Raw genomic sequence first — 17,580 nt, 5'->3', positions numbered from 1 at the left:
TAATGTACCGTACCTATTCCTGAAGTCTTCTGTATCCTTGCTTCCTGTATTTCGGGTTCTCTGTGTTTTTTTTCCAAGACAGCTTTTTGGACGCTGGACTGCTTTAAACCTTTTGTAGCTCTGGTGTTGCAACATACTGTACTGTTTCCTTCTGCTAAAAACAAGAAAGACAGGAAAATCAGCTGACATCATTTCCCTGTGCTGGCTGTTATAGTAACTTTAGCCCAGGGCCGGATTTACATCATTTACATCATAGGAGTCGATAGGCACAGATGTCCTGGCACCCTAGACTTCGCTCTCCTTGAATCTACAAACCCCAACTGAAGCGCAGCACAAGTATGCTGGCTGTCCCAGCTGTCACTTCTCCTCTACTTCCCTTACCCATCATAGGTAGCTACAGCTGTCCCTTAGCATTAGGTAGTCACAGATACCCTCCGTATTAAGTAGCCAGTGGTGCCTCTACTGAAGGGAGATCTCATCGGTGGAATGCCGAGAGCTGGGTGAGTAACCTCATTTTGGATCAGCTCGAGACCCTGCATAAGGAAGGAGGCACTAGGGGAGGAGAGTGAGCCGCCTTTCCATCATCAGGCGCCTGTAGGCACATGTCTACAGTGCCATATGGTAAATCCGGCCCTGCTCTAGTCACTATGGACTGGATGTCCAAGAACTAGAAATGAATTCACAACACAATATAGGAATACAAATGTTGTGTTGCTGACATATTATATTGGCTGCTTTAAAGTGTACCTGTAGCAAAAAAAAGTCTCCCTAGGGGGTACATACTTTGGGACAGGGAGCCTCTGGATCCTAAAGAGGCTTCCACTGTCCTCCTTCACAGTTACACCCAAAAGTCTGCTTGTTGGCTCTTCATGACGCCTTGCGCATACACGCTAGCTCCATCCCGCTCAGCTTTCTTCAGAAATACAGTAGCTGGGCTGGATCAGTTTCATGCTTCAGCGCAGGCACCAGCCGTCTGCACCTGTGCATCAGTACAGACCTGATCAGGCTTGGCTATTTCCGCCAGAGCCCGAGCTAGTTGGAGCGATCGCGCATGCGCAGGGAGTCCCAGGAATGGAACGAGATTGCAGAGAAGGCTTCCCCCTCCCAAGGTGAGTCCCTCTCAGTGGCACTTTTCTATCTCAAAGGTTTACTTAAAAATCAGGACACTCAGACAGCGGTTCTGGGTCACCATAAGCCTAAGATTACTTTGACCGTGTTCAAGAAAATTAGGATCTTGCTTTAAACCAGAATATATTCTGTTTATTGGTTACAGTATATCTCCACTAACAGGAATGAGACAATACAGGGTATATATACTAAACTGTGGTGTAGTGTAAGTGTAACGCATAAGCTGTAGACATGTTGCGTGTTACGCACAGTATTTAAATGCATAAAACATAACAGTGGGAACCTACCGTAGTTCGCTTTCGTTACTAACCTGCAGTAATACATGATGCTTATAAGTAACACATGAACGGTAACTTAATTTGTATGTGTCAATCAGGTGTGTTTGAGGCTGACAAGTACGCACGATATTATCATTGCGTCTTAAACTGTATTAACTTTTGTACGTGGTATTACTGTAAGACTTTATGCACACTATTCTGGTTAATGCAGTTTAGTGGATATTATTGAAGAATTTGGACAGTGTCATTATTAAATTGGGTTGTGTTGAGCCCGTTTTTTTTTAATATTTTCAATGACTCAGAGTATCTACTTTCTATATAGGGGATGCAAGACGGGGGCCCATAAAGAGGGAGAGAGGAATGAAGTCAGGCCTGACTCCCCAAAGGCTAATTGGCTGGTCTAGGAGAAGGAGGAAGCCTAGGACACAAGGGCAGGGGGGATGGGAGGGGGGGGGGGGGTTGCATATAGGGGACACATGAAAGCAATGGACTACCTGGGAAGTCATTGTGGATGGGGTAGGGAGGCCATTAGGAAGACATTTTACTACCAGGTAAGGCATATGGGTTAAGGGGAACACTAGACCACTAGTGTTATGATACGGGAACTGTTGACCGCACCACTGATATAGATCCACCTCAGCACAGAGTCTAAATGACCACGGGTCTTCACCAACACCCCCCTAGTGGGAATGCTGGAACACCCCCCTAGTGGGGATGCCGGACTTCGCTGCCTAGTGCCCACCAGGTTGCGCTGAAAATGATCCCACAGTGGTTTAGAGAACAGGGGACGCTGCTTAGCGGAGTAGGTATGAGAGGTATTCCAGTAACAGGCCAGAGGTCGAGGCAGGCGGCAATCAGAGAATAATCAAGGTCACAAGCCAAGGTCAGGACAGGCGGAGATCAGAGGATAATAGAGGTCACAAGCCGGGGTCACAACAGGAATCAAACGGATAATACACCAGGAACACTAGTACAAATGCCACAAACTGTCAGAACGAACAGCACTGCAATATAGGGCAGTGCTGTTTATATACTGTGGCAGATTGAACTTGGCGCCGGAATTAACGCCTGTGCATGCACAGTGCGCAACTCTCTATGCGCGCAATGATTTGTGCATGCGCGCATAACAGTTAACGTGTGTGCGTGTACAGCGTAACGCCATACTCCGTAAAGACCCAGAATGGACTATAAAGCTCAGCGCACCCGCTCGCGCGCGCCTAAAGACACGCGCACGGGAACGACAGAGGAGACCACCGTGGTGAGTATAACAACTAGGGGAGCTATATAGGGAAGCAAGCACAACACTAGATCACCTGGGGGCCATTAGGGATGGTGAAGAGGGCACTAGACCACCAGGGAAGGAATATTGGGGCTCTAAACTACCAGGAAAGCCATTGGGAATGAGGGGGACACTAGACTACCAGGAAAGCCATTGAGAATAGGGAGGGGGCAATACTGGAAAGTCTGGGAATCTATTGTCAATTGGGGGGGGGGCACTAGACTACCAGGGAAGCCATTTGGGACGAGGGGAACTAGATGACAAGGGAAACCATTGGGGGTGGGTGGACTAGACTACCAGAGAAGCGAATTGGGGACAACAGAGAACTGTATAGGGTTAGAGAGGGGGCCACTAGACAACAGATAACTGTATAAAGGAGGAAGGGGGGCCACTCGAGACCAAGGAACTGTATATGGGAGAGAGAGGGTGAGGCACATGTAAAATTTGGGTGTGGCAGGGGGTATATCTTATCTTTTTCCTGACTCCAGAGGTTGGGAGGTATGTTCTATGTGATATAAACTAAAGTACTGAACCCATAAGGTTAGCAAGCAGACAGACAACTGGCATGTTTACAAAGGGATTGCAATTGGCAGCTTTATTATAACTATAACTATAGGATACATTTAAATTACTTACCATGCTGTAGGCTTAGTGACAATTTTTGGACGTAATCCTCAGTCTTGCTCCTATTTCCCTCCTTTAAGTTTTTGTACAACAGACAGAGAGATGCACTTTATACTGTCATTACCCTTCTGAAAAGCATCTGCAGAGTTCAGCTGATCTGGACAAGAATTCAGAGCGTAACAGAGTCCAAGTACACTAATTCCAGAAATTCCATGGAGGGTCCACAGATGTGGCTTCCATACAATCCCACTAGTGCAAAAGTAAAAAACAAAACAAAAAGTAAATAAACAAAACAAAACAAAAAAAACAAAAAAAACCCAACACAAAACAAAAAAAGAAAGGATCAAATTAGAGAGTTAAATAACAGAAAGAACAGCAGTGGCTGGACAGTGTACTGGTTAAGGGCTCTGCCTCTGACACAGGAGACCTGGGCTCTTCCTGTTCAGAAGTCAACACCTATCCAGTAGGACAACCTAGGCAAAACTCCCTAACACTGCTACTGCCTATAGAGCGTTCTAGTGGCTGCAGCTCTGATGCTTTGAGTCCACCAGGAGAAAGGCACGATATAAATGTTCTGCGTCTTGTCTTATACCTCTGGTCTGAGAATACAAATAATGATTTAGTATTTACATATGCCTCTTATCTTTCTAGAAGATCTAAGGTCTTGTTTGATTCTATTGTGAAGGAGCCTTATAAACGTCATCATCCTACAAGTCAACTTTTCCCAAAGCTACAGCATGTTAATAATTTACTACACGCAACACAATTTACTTCCCTGTTTGCAACCTCATTTGTAAAGTGAAATTGTGCAATTGCCGTGCAGTATATTCACAAAGGCGGGGTTCAGATGTGTCAAAAATTGTGTGCGATTTGCGAATTCCCAAAATCAAGATTGCCGCACATCAAATGTAGTTCAATGGAGTTGCATTTCATTTGCATTCATATGCAACTTTGCCGATACGATTTTTTTTTTTTGCGTTTTAAATTTGGTCGGCAGCTCTGCTTATTTTTGAGTGCAATGTGCAATTCAGGTTTCAATGCAAGTCAATAGGAATGCAGAAAATGTGCATTAAAAAATTGTGTTTTGCATTCAAATTCAAATGCGAATTTGGAGTTAGATGGATTGTCATGTAAATTCATTAGTGTTCACAGAAAAATTGGTTTCACATTTTTCATAAAAATTGCATTTATTCATCATGTTACTTTTGCCACTGTAATTATCAATTTTGTATTTTGTACCAATTCTGTATTGTGTACCAATTCACCATTTCTGTATTTTGTATATTAGTGTACACCATTGTCTGTATTATGTACCCCACATTTGTTTCTTACTTTGTACAGCGCCACGGAATATGTTGGCACTTTCTAAATCAATAATAACAACAAAATAAAAGCAAGCATGGAAATTTGCACAAAAAATAATACTGAAATAGCAACACAACGGCCGAGCTGTGAAAGGACCTCAAGTGTCTAAACTGAAGAATTTTAAATTTTTTGCTGGATTGAATAGTGAGAGAGTAACTTGTGCCTATTCATTTTTAAAATGTCATCTTTAGCTACTTATTCAAAATAAAATATTTAAGGGGCCCGTACACTGGTCGATTTTTCTGCCATCAATATATGGCCGAATAGACCGAGCTGATCGAATCGGCTAGAAATTTATGCAGCAGGAAGCATGATCGATCGACCAACCGATCGATTTACAACCAATTTCAATCGATTTGCTTGATCGGTCTGGATGGAAAATCTAGGTCGATCGGCTGCTGGCAGCAGATCAATGGCCCATAGCGTTGCATTGGAGCGAATGGTGCAATAATTTATTTCGATATAGGTACCTTTAGACCGGTCACGCTGATCATTCGGCTCCAGCAGTGTCCAAATCACACACCTGTGGCAAGTATGCCTCCAGGAGAGTCAACACATCTTATCTGCCACCTCATGCTGGGTCAGTGGTAATAGAGGCACAGCTGAAATACAACAACCAGAAGTAGCACCTTCTAAAGGAGAACCAATGCCTTTGTAATCCTCTCACATCAGGCTTGATTTCTCTTGTTACCATTTAACAGTTAACAAAGAAGCCTCTGTGGTACTTGAATACTGCAGCCTCTGTGTGTTTCTCAGACACAATAATAGTACCTTGAGGATGGAATTTGCCTTCAGAAAGTCCCGTTTCAGTTCCTCTTGTGGCGATTAAAGCACATTCTGTAACTTCCCCTAGCACAGACTTCCTCTACTCGCTTTCGTTTACAACATTCCTGGCAACGACTCCTCCTTCTCAGAGGGAGAATTCCGCTCCTAAATCTCAGCCAGATCTGTGGATGTGCTTTGTAGAGGCTTGGCCTGTTACCTGAGGCTTAAACCCCTGACCAACACAACGGATTGTGCATCAAACGGTGGCAAAGCTTCAAATAAACTGTAGTTGTGGTCAGTGTTCACTTAGGGCCCTTTTCCACTAGAGGTGATTTGATTTACATCACAAACCGCTAGCAATTTTTAAATCGCTAGGTTGCTAATTTAAGAGAGGAATTACGGTAGGTATTTTCCACTACCGCAATTTCGCTTTCTGGAGCAATTTAGAGAACGATTGTCCAATGTAAATGCATTGTGTATGAAAAATCGCAATGGTAATCAATTAACAAAGTTAATGAAAAATCAGTCGCTTTCTGATTTGCGATTGCGATTGCTAGTGGAAAAGTGCCCTTATCTATATATATAATAGAGTAAGTGCCTCAACCTTCAAGCAAGAAGAAGAAGTAGCGCCCTGCCCCCAGGGCCGGTCCAAGCAAGAAGAATGGGCTGGTCCAATCAAAAAGAAGAAGTAGTGTCATATCAAACCAAGGGCAAAGAGGGATAATTTGCATATTCAGTAGCAGTGCATTGTGGGTAACCACAAATGTTCACTTGTAGCTGAATTATTGCAGATTTGCTTCTGTTTTAGAAAGGAAAATTACACCAAGCTTTGCTTTTTTTAGTAGGAGGGCTTTTTGGTCTCTTTTATCCTCCTATACATTCTTAGTAGTTTGGGTCACCCTGAGCTGCTTGGTTACTCTGTTGTACTGGTCCAAGCCCTATCTCATACAGCCTTATCAACCCCTGCTATGTACTGATGAGGACCAAACGTCTGAAATAGGCTGTCACATGTGGATTTGATATGGCTGTGTAAAATTTTAAGCTGTAGGCTTGCTATACACCAGTGGTTCTGGATGCTTTCTTGGCTTACTAAGGGTGAAAAGAAATTATTTGCATATTTAGTAGCAGTGCATTGTGGGTAACCACAAATGTTCACTTATAGCTGAATTATTGCATATTTCCTTCTGTTTTAGGAAGGCAAATTACACCAAGCTTTGCTTTTTTTAGTAGGAAGGTCTTTTTGGTCCCTTTTATCCCCCTATACATTCCGAGTGGTTTGGGTCACCCTGAGCTGCTTGGTTACTCTGTTGTACTGGTCCAAGCCCTATCTCATACAGCCGTATCAATCCCTGCCATGTACTGATGAGGACCAAAAGGCTGAAACAGGCTGTCTACATGTGGGTTTGATATGACTGTGTAAAATTTAAAGCTATATGCTTGCTATACACCAGCGGCTCTGGATGCTTGCTTGGCTTACCAAGGGGGAAAAGGGGTAGTTTGCATATTTAGTAGCAGTGCATTGTGGGTAACCACAAATGTTCACTTAGGGCCCTTTTCCACCAGCGCGTTTGCGCTGGCTGAATCGCAAAGTCGCAAACCGCTAGCGATTTTACAATCGCTACGGTTTGCTTTTTAACATAGGAATCGCGGTAGGTCATTTCCACTACCGCGATTCGTTTTTTACCCGAACGCGAACGCGCGGCGGAGCGATATTTGCCGCGATTTTGCTATGCAGTGCATAGCATAGCAAAATCGCGGCCGCAAAACATCGGGGAATCGCCGGTTTTGCGATTCAGCAATCGCTAGCGTTCAGCGTGAACGCTAGCGACTGCAGGTGGAAAAGGGCCCTTATAGCTCAATTATTGCAGATTTCCTTCTGTTTTAAAAAGGCAAATTACACCAATACATTGCAGGAAGTGACGACAGTGGAACGCACGATGGAACACGGAAGAGGTGAGTCATCCCCGCCCGCTGCCTCTTACTAATAGTGGCGGCTGCTACTGTGCTTAAGCAGGAGGGGGAGCGCACATGAGGGACCCAGGTGAGGGGGGGGGGGGGGAGTTCCTGCTGAGCTTAAGCTGGAGGGGGAGTGCACATGGGGGACCCAGGTGAGGGGGGGGTTCCTGCTGAGCTCAAGCTGGAGGGGGAGTGCACATGGGGGACCCAGGTGAGGGGGGGGGGGAGTTCCTGCTGAGCTTAAGCTGGAGGGGGAGTGCACATGGGGGACCCAGGTGAGGGGGGGGGGGTTCCTGCTGAGCTTAAGCTGGAGGGGGAGTGCACATGGGGGACCCAGGTGAGGGGGGGGGGTTCCTGCTGAGCTTAAGCTGGGGGTAGAGCACACATGGGGGACCCAGTTGAGGGGGGTCCAACCCCCCCTCCCTGCTGCTGTGCTCAATACCCCCTTCCTGCCCTCTACCCTCTTATGTGGCGTATGCTACGCCGCTGGTCGGCTAGTTGTAAATATAAATTTTGCAAGAAGTTTATCCACTATTTATTATCTACCTATAGAATTTTCCACCAGTTAAAACCTTTTCTCCAGCTTGCAGCAGAGGAAAATGGGTTGGCCTCTCTGCCAGCAGAGGTGTAGCAATAAGGGATAGGGTGCTTTCCACTAGCGATCGCAAGTCACAAGCGCCAGCAATAGCAATTTTTCATTAATTTTGTTATGCGATTGCGATTCTTTATACGCAATGCATTTGTATTGCACAATCGCTCTCAAAATCAGCAACCTAGCGATTTAAATATCGCTATCGTTTTGCGATTTGAATCAAATTGCCTCTAGTGAAAAAGGGCCCATACGGAGGCGGTGACTGCACTGGGGCCCTGGATCTAAGGGGCCCACATTGGGTCCTCCTTCAGTCACTGAATTAGTTCTTTATTGGTGCTGTAGTAATGATCACCTGAATGTGTGCTTTGTGGTTATCATTAACAAACCATTCCTTTTCAACTACTTACACCTGGGTGTCTGAGGAAAGCTGATTGTGGGGTCCAGCGTAGAATTTGCACTGGTGTCCATTAGAGTCTTCTGGTAATGCCCGTATCACAGGGCATGGTTTACATCGCTAGAGATGGCCCGAACGGTTCGCATGCAAACTTATTCACGCAAACTTATTCACCTACCTACGTGAGCGCACGCAGTGTCACTGTACCTGTTCGGTACCTGTGTGTGTGTGACAGGTGCACATTTGTAATACCCATCACTGCATATACCTACCTGTTGTTCAGTGCACCCACCCACCTACGTGAGCGCACGCAGTGTCGCTGTACCTGTTCAGTACCTGTGTGTGTATATGTGTGACAGGTGCACATTTGTAATAACCATCACTGCATATACCTACCTAGTGTTCAGTGCACTCACCTACCTACGTGAGCGCACGCAGTGTCACTGTACCTGTTCGGTACCTGTGTGTGTGTGTGTGTGTGTGTGTGTGTGACAGCTGCACATTTGTAATACCCATCACTGCATATACCTACCTGTTGTTCAGTGCACTCACCTACCTACGTAAGCGCACGCAGTGTCACTGTACCTGTACGGTACCTGTGTGTGTGTGTGTGACAGCTGCACATTTGTAATACCCATCACTGCATATACCTATCTGTTGTTCAGTGCACTCACCTACCTATGTGAGCGCACGCAGTGTCACTATACCTGTTCGTTACTTGTGTGTCTGTATGTGTGACAGCTGCACATTTGTAATACCAGTCATTGCATAATTGTTCACAGTACCTGTGTGATCGCACGCTGTGTAATATACCACACCGTGCATACCTGTTAACTGCACCTGTGTGACAGCTGCACATTGTATTGTAATACCAGTCACTGCATACCTTTCACTGCACCTGTGGGACTGCACATTGTATTAGTCAAGTCAGTGCATACCGTTCACTTCATCCCCCCCTCCCCTTCCCCGATATGGACAAAACAGGTAGAGGCAGAGGCAGGCCCAGTGGAAGGCCACCCGGCAGGTCTGTTTGAGGTCATGCTGATGTGATTTCGTGTGGCCCTGGACCAAAGTACAGTGCTCAGAAGAAGGCACGTTCCATCAACTCCCAAGATTGTCAGGACGTGGTTGACTATTTAACAAAAAAACACCTCATCTTCCTCAGCCACCAGCGCTTCTACAAGCACCACATCCGCTGCATTTGACACTTTGCAGGAGTTATTTGGTGGGGAATTAACTGATTCACAGCCATTATTGTTACAACAAGATGAAGGCGCTATGCAAGTTACACCACCTCATATGTTTGAGTTAGGCGACACTATGAACGTAACGTGTGAGGAGGAGGATGATGAAGTACCTGCTGTTGGTGCAGTTTATGAGGTGTCTGAGGCAAGCGAAGCTGGGGAGGATGATTATGATGATACGGATGCCACGTGGGTTTCCCAAGAGACAAGATGACCAAGGGGACAGTTCCGAGGGGGAGTCAGAGAGGCATAGGAGGAGACCAGTTGCTGAAAGAAGCAGGGGGAGCTTGTCATCAGAAACAGCTGGTGGCAGTGTCTGGCGCCATTTATCGTCACCTGTGTACAGCCAGCCAACATGCCCTTCAGCATCAGCTGCTGATGCCACCATAGTGCCATCACCCCAGCGGGGATCAGCGGTTTGGAAATGTTTTAGTGTGTCTGCCTTAGATCAGAGCAATGCCATCTGTTTTCTCTGCCTCTAAAAATTGAGCAAATACAAGAAGGAAGGAAAAGAGACCGCTGCACTCACATGTATGACCAAGAGGGAGCACGGAAATCGATAGCCAAAGTCCATGTGTAACAAAAGGAAGAAGTCCCGCTACACCAGTTGGTCGGGTGAAAGTAGAAATCCTTTATTGATATTTCAATCCATCATCAGTGTTGCAATAAAAAGCTCACGCGTATCGGAGCATGGAATGGCTCCTTAATCATAGCATACTAACATGAATGTATTCGCAGGCTATATAGTGCATTAGGCCACACCCCTAAAGGTGTGAACCCTGTGCTTAAAGATATACACAACATAATATTTAAAAGGTGATTAATAGCACCATAATGCATATATAAAAAATCCTCATTTTAAAAACAATAGGCACAGCATGACATCACATCTCAAAAACCTACCAAAATCTCTACCCTATATTTAAAATAGACTACAATATCGCACACATGGTGGATAGTATTCATTAGTATTAATCATAGAAAGTGTTTAAATCAAGTCTGGAGTTTAATCCTGTAGGGGATCGTGTCCCCAATTTCCAAATCCAGAAAGCCTCCCGTTTCAGAAGCTTCCCATAGATATCACCTCCCCTCATTGGGTATGAAACCCTTTCTACACCATGGAATCTAAAGCCTGCCATATTGCCCGAATGAACATGAAAAAAGTGCCTAGAGACACTTGACGCATGGGTAATATATTCTGCATTTCTAAGACATCTCCCTGCGCCATGATAGTGCTCAGAAATTCTCTGGCGGAGAGGGCGGGTGGTACATCCCACATATTAAACCGCACACTCCACACAAGTAACCAGATACACGACATTGTGAGTGTGACAATTAATATATTGTCTAATATCATGGCTAGTGTGTCTAGAGAGTGAAACGGCCTCCCGGGTCTGATCGTGAACATGGCAGAATCTACATGTACTGTATCCACATCTGTATGAACCCAGATATCTCAACCAAGTGGGTCTGGGTCTGTTGGTGCTCTGAAACAAGCTAGGGGAGAGCTTCGAACCTAAGGTAGGAGCACGTCGTAAGGAGAAGCCACAGCCCTCCGCCAGTACAGCTTGTAATTTAGGATCTGAGTGGAGAACAGGCAAGTATTTTTTAATGATTTTTACAATCTCAGAATATTCTAGACTGTAAGAGGTTACAAAGTTAATACCTTTATTTAGTCGCCTGTTCTCCCTACCAGATCGGGAGGACAGAAGATCGGCCCTTGTCTTGCATAGAGCCCGACTCCTGGCCTCCAAGATATGATTGTCCCGATATCCCCGAGCTTTAAGCCTGGATCGGACCAGATCTAATTCTTGTTCTATTCTATCTGGATCTGAGCAGTTCCTAGCTGCTCTAATCATTTCTCCATATGGGATGGATCTTAAAGTATGTTTTGGGTGGCAGCTAGTGGCTAAAAGTAAGGAATTGCCCGCACACTCCTTCCTAAAGGTTCTGGTCAGTATTCTCCCTGTTGCGACACAACCAGTCAGATGCAAATCCAGAAAATTCATTTCAGTGGCATGATAGGATATGGTAAAGGATAAATTTAGATCATTATTATTACAATATGTCAAAAATGTCGGGACGTCTCTCTCCGGCCCCCTCCAAACCAGCAGCAGATCATCTATGTATCTAGAATACCAAAATATAGACTCCGAAAAGGGGTTGCACTCTCCAAAGATGCGGAGCTCCTCCCACCATCCCATGTACAAATTTGCCAGGGATGGGGAGAATTTGGCTCCCATAGAAGCTCCGCATCTCTGGAGATAGTACACCCCATCAAACATAAAATAATTTCTGCTGAGCAGATGATCCACTGCTAGAAGGAGGAAGTCACAGACAACAGAAGTGAACGATCCATATTTCCTAATATGAAAATCCAAAGCTCGAAGAGCTAATTTGTGAGGGATCGAAGAATACAGGGAGGCTACATCCATTGTGACCCAAACAGAAGATTGGTCCCAATGGAGAGATTCTAAACTGGATAGCAAATGGGTTGTGTCACGTAAGAATCCAGGTAAGCGGCGCACTAAAGGTTGGAGACACCCATCCACCCACTGTCCCAGGCGCTCCCCCAGAGAACCAATCCCAGCCACAATAGGGCGGCCCCTGGGAGGAACATCCGGCTTATGGACTTTGGGTAAGTGGTGGAAAATGGGCACTATGGGTGCCTCCACCAAGAGATACTCCCGCTCCTTCTGGCTGAAAATACCCAGAGAAACCCCCAAATCAAGTAACTGCTGAAGCTCAGCTTTAAAGATCTGTGTGGGGTCACTGGGTAGGACCTCATAAGTGGTTGTATCCTCCAGCTGCCGCAGCGCCTCTCTTTGGTAGGCAGATGAATCTAGGACCACCACAGCCCCCCCTTTGTCTGCATTGCGAATGACTATCGCTTTATTATTCTGGAGGGACTGTAGTGCTTCCTGTTCCTGCCGTGTCAAGTCGGAAACCGCCTTATTAGCTCTTTTAATTCGCATAAGATCCTTTTCCACCAAATCCTGGAAAGTATCCACAATGGGGGTTCTGGCCTGGATGGGGTAGAAGCGGGAATTGGAGGTGGCCACGGGGCCCAAGGCCGCCCCGGAGGCTAGGCCATCACTCATGCTGGACAACTGGTCCAACGTGAGGATGAGAGAAGCCTCCTGGAATGGAGGGATCTGCCCAGCCTCCGGGGCGGGAGAACTGTGGGGCCCCGGGGACACCCCCGACTCGCCCCCCACACCATCCAAGCCATCACCCCCTAAAAAGTACTTCTTGACCATCAGGTTGCGGACAAATTTGTTCACATCCAGCATGGTGTTGAAGATATCAAAGTGGTATGAAGGTGCATAAGATAAACCCCTAGAGAGGAGTGAAATCTGGGCTTGGGAGAGTTCAACACTAGATAGATTAATTACATTAGAAATGGCTGGGGGATAGATCACTTTCCGTTTCTTTCGGCCTGCCCTCCTGGTCCGTTTCCACCCCCTTTCCCTTTCTTGTACCTCCCCCTGTTCTTCTTGGGGCGTTGGTAATAGGTCGGTTGACCCGGAGGGGTTTCTTGTGTAGTCGGTCCGCGCTGGTCCCCCCCCCGTTTGGGAGTGCCAGAGAAGACGGACTGTATCCTCTCCTCTCTATTGTCTGGTGAGTCTGGGGCTGAACCCATGCTGTCTGCAGAGCTAAAACTAACTTTTTTGTGTCTAGGTCTGCGGAGAATAGATCTGGGTGATCTATACAATGTTTCCCACCTACCCCATTCATACACAACATTGTTTTTATAGTCCCCAGAATCTCTGAGGAATTTGGTACGTTTAGTGTTCATAATTAGGTTCTCTAGTTTGGAGACATTTTCTTTCATTTTGTTCATAAGTTCATCAAAATGTTCAAAAGAAGAGAACTTGTTCAGTTCTCTTCTAGTATCTGAGATTTGAACTTTGATGTCTGTCAATTTTTGTTCCTCATATACTATAATCAGCTTCATGAGACGAATGGAACAATCGGTTAATACCTGGTTCCATTCGATCACAAACTGGTTCGAATAGATGGTAGTTGGGATTTTCTTAATGTGTAACCCCCTAGGAATCATTCCCTCAGCCACATAATGTTTCAAAGTAGTAATGTCCCACCACAATCGAGTTTCTTTGTCTAATAGACCCTCTAGACCTGAAAAGGAAGATTGCAGATTTATAGCAGGATCAATATTATACATTCCTGGCTGCTTAGAAAAAACAGACATATATTTGTCGATCTTATCGGGGTACATCAAAAGTTCACCTAAAATGTCCAATGCAAAATCGGGTTCTGACTCTGCTGGTTCTAAACCAACCTGATTGGCTGCCTGTGCACCTGAAAGAGGATCTGAAGTTGATCTATTAATAACAAGATCTTGCCCAGGAAAAACAGCACTGTCCTTAGACATATCTATATTGCATGTGTCAGGAGCTTGCAAATTGTCCTGTATAGAGGAAATTGTGGTGCTATTATTGCCTTTACAATGTTCCTCATTGGCTGCTGTAAAGCCCCTAATGAGTTCCTGGACATGGGAAGATTTGGGAATAGCCCCCTTTCTTATCCAGTCCTCTAAGTTCCCTTTAGTATACAACATGGAATGGGGGTGGCTACTCACATCAATGGAGGCTTGTTTAGGTCCTTTGGTCAGGCACAGCTTCATAAGTTTATCTTATGCACCTTCATACCACTTTGATATCTTCAACACCATGCTGGATGTGAACAAATTTGTCCGCAACCTGATGGTCAAGAAGTACTTTTTAGGGGGTGATGGCTTGGATGGTGTGGGGGGCGAGTCGGGGGTGTCCCCGGGGCCCCACAGTTCTCCCGCCCCGGAGGCTGGGCAGATCCCTCCATTCCAGGAGGCTTCTCTCATCCTCACGTTGGACCAGTTGTCCAGCATGAGTGATGGCCCAGCCTCCGGGGCGGCCTTGGGCCCCGTGGCCACCTCCAATTCCCGCTTCTACCCCATCCAGGCCAGAACCCCCATTGTGGATACTTTCCAGGATTTGGTGGAAAAGGATCTTATGCGAATTAAAAGAGCTAATAAGGCGGTTTCCGACTTGACACGGCAGGAACAGGAAGCACTACAGTCCCTCCAGAATAATAAAGCGATAGTCATTCGCAATGCAGACAAAGGGGGGGCTGTGGTGGTCCTAGATTCATCTGCCTACCAAAGAGAGGCGCTGCGGCAGCTGGAGGATACAACCACTTATGAGGTCCTACCCAGTGACCCCACACAGATCTTTAAAGCTGAGCTTCAGCAGTTACTTGATTTGGGGGTTTCACTGGGTATTTTCAGCCAGAAGGAGCGGGAGTATCTCTTGGTGGAGGCACCCATAGTGCCCATTTTCCACCACTTACCCAAAGTCCATAAGCCGGATGTTCCTCCCAGGGGCCGCCCTATTGTGGCTGGGATTGGTTCTCTGGGGGAGCGCCTGGGACAGTGGGTGGATGGGTGTCTCCAACCTTTAGTGCGCCGCTTACCTGGATTCTTACGTGACACAACCCATTTGCTATCCAGTTTAGAATCTCTCCATTGGGACCAATCTTCTGTTTGGGTCACAATGGATGTAGCCTCCCTGTATTCTTCGATCCCTCACAAATTAGCTCTTCGAGCTTTGGATTTTCATATTAGGAAATATGGATCGTTCACTTCTGTTGTCTGTGACTTCCTCCTTCTAGCAGTGGATCATCTGCTCAGCAGAAATTATTTTATGTTTGATGGGGTGTACTATCTCCAGAGATGCGGAGCTTCTATGGGAGCCAATTTCTCCCCATCCCTGGCAAATTTGTACATGGGATGGTGGGAGGAGCTCCGCATCTTTGGAGAGTGCAACCCCTTTTCGGAGTCTATATTTTGGTATTCTAGATACATAGATGATCTGCTGCTGGTTTGGAGGGGGCCGGAGAGAGACGTCCCGACATTTTTGACATATTGTAATAATAATGATCTAAATTTATCCTTTACCATATCCTATCATGCCACTGAAATGAATTTTCTGGATTTGCATCTGACTGGTTGTGTCGCAACAGGGAGAATACTGACCAGAACCTTTAGGAAGGAGTGTGCGGGCAATTCCTTACTTTTAGCCACTAGCTGCCACCCAAAACATACTTTAAGATCCATCCCATATGGAGAAATGATTAGAGCAGCTAGGAACTGCTCAGATCCAGATAGAATAGAACAAGAATTAGATCTGGTCCGATCCAGGCTTAAAGCTCGGGGATATCGGGACAATCATATCTTGGAGGCCAGGAGTCGGGCTCTACGCAAGACAAGGGCCGATCTTCTGTCCTCCCGATCTGGTAGGGAGAACAGGCGACTAAATAAAGGTATTAACTTTGTAACCTCTTACAGTCTAGAATATTCTGAGATTGTAAAAATCATTAAAAAATACTTGCCTGTTCTCCACTCAGATCCTAAATTACAAGCTGTACTGGCGGAGGGCTGTGGCTTCTCTTCACGACGTGCTCCTACCTTAGGTTCGAAGCTCTCCCCTAGCTTGTTTCAGAGCACCAACAGACCCAGACCCACTTGGTTGAGATATCTGGGTTCATACAGATGTGGATACAGTACATGTAGATTCTGCCATGTTCACGATCAGACCCGGGAGGCCGTTTCACTCTCTAGACACACTAGCCATGATATTAGACAATATATTAATTGTCACACTCACAATGTCGTGTATCTGGTTACTTGTGTGGAGTGTGCGGTTCAATATGTGGGATGTACCACCCGCCCTCTCCGCCAGAGAATTTCTGAGCACTATCATGGCGCAGGGAGATGTCTTAGAAATGCAGAATATATTACCCATGCGTCAAGTGTCTCTAGGCACTTTTTTCATGTTCATTCGGGCAATATGGCAGGCTTTAGATTCCATGGTGTAGAAAGGGTTTCATACCCAATGAGGGGAGGTGATATCTATGGGAAGCTTCTGAAACGGGAGGCTTTCTGGATTTGGAAATTGGGGACACGATCCCCTACAGGATTAAACTCCAGACTTGATTTAAACACTTTCTATGATTAATACTAATGAATACTATCCACCATGTGTGCGATATTGTAGTCTATTTTAAATATGGGGTAGAGATTTTGGTAGGTTTTTGAGATGTGATGTCATGCTGTGCCTATTGTTTTTAAAATGAGGATTTTTTATATATGCATTATGGTGCTATTAATCACCTTTTAAATATTATGTTGTGTATATCTTTAAGCACAGGGTTCACACCTTTAGGGGTGTGGCCTAATGCACTATATAGCCATTCATGTTAGTATGCTATGATTAAGGAGCCATTCCATGCTCCGATACGCGTGAGCTTTTTATTGCAACACTGATGATGGATTGAAATATCAATAAAGGATTTCTACTTTCACCCGACCAACTGGTGTAGCGGGACTTCTTCCTTTTGTTACATCTAAAAATTGAGCCTTGGAAAGGCCAACAGCCGCGTAGGGACAACTGCCTTACGAAGGCACATGGAGAAAAGGCACAAACTGTAATGGGAAGAGCACCAGGGGAAAAGCAACACACAAAAGAAAAGCCACCCTCCTCCTCTTCCTCCTTCAGGTGCATCATTTTCAGTCGCTTTCTCCCTTGCACCTTCACAATCACAGCCACCCTCCTCCACTCCGCCACTCACCTTGAGTGGCTCCTGCTCCTCTGCCCACAGTAGCAGTCAGGTGTCCGTGAGGGAAATCTTTGAGCGGAAGAAGCCAATTTCTGCCAGTCACCCTCTTGCCCGGCGTCTGACAGCTGGCTTGACGGAATTGTTAGCTCGCCAGCTGTTACCATAACAGCTGGTGGACTCTGAGGCCTTCCGTAAATTTGTGGCCATTGGAACAGCGCAGTGGAAGATACCAGGCCAGAATTATTTCTCTAAAAAGGCGATACCCAAACTGTACCATGTAGTTCAGAGGCAAGTGGTGTCATCCCTGGCACACAGCGTTGGGTCAAGGGTCCATCTGA

General features: G+C 45.9%; 1 protein-coding gene across 2 annotated transcripts in view; it reads right to left on the bottom strand.

The window, feature by feature from the left end:
- The window catches only part of LOC137564711 (toll-like receptor 1), a 41,059-nt gene that overhangs the window by 12,221 nt on the left and 11,258 nt on the right, over positions 1 to 17,580 (bottom strand). For both annotated transcript variants that reach the window (XM_068278454.1, XM_068278453.1), the window contains exons 2-3: positions 3,322 to 3,558; positions 14 to 154 (exon numbers count right to left, since the gene is read on the bottom strand). The gene's annotated coding sequence lies outside the window, so the exon portion shown is untranslated. The remainder of the gene's footprint in view (positions 1 to 13; positions 155 to 3,321; positions 3,559 to 17,580) is intronic.

Source organism: Hyperolius riggenbachi, chromosome 1 (assembly GCF_040937935.1).
Source record: "Hyperolius riggenbachi isolate aHypRig1 chromosome 1, aHypRig1.pri, whole genome shotgun sequence".
NCBI classification, from domain to species: domain Eukaryota; kingdom Metazoa; phylum Chordata; class Amphibia; order Anura; family Hyperoliidae; genus Hyperolius; species Hyperolius riggenbachi.
Note: the sequence above shows the minus strand (reverse complement) of the source record. Positions and strands in the feature narration are given on the sequence as shown.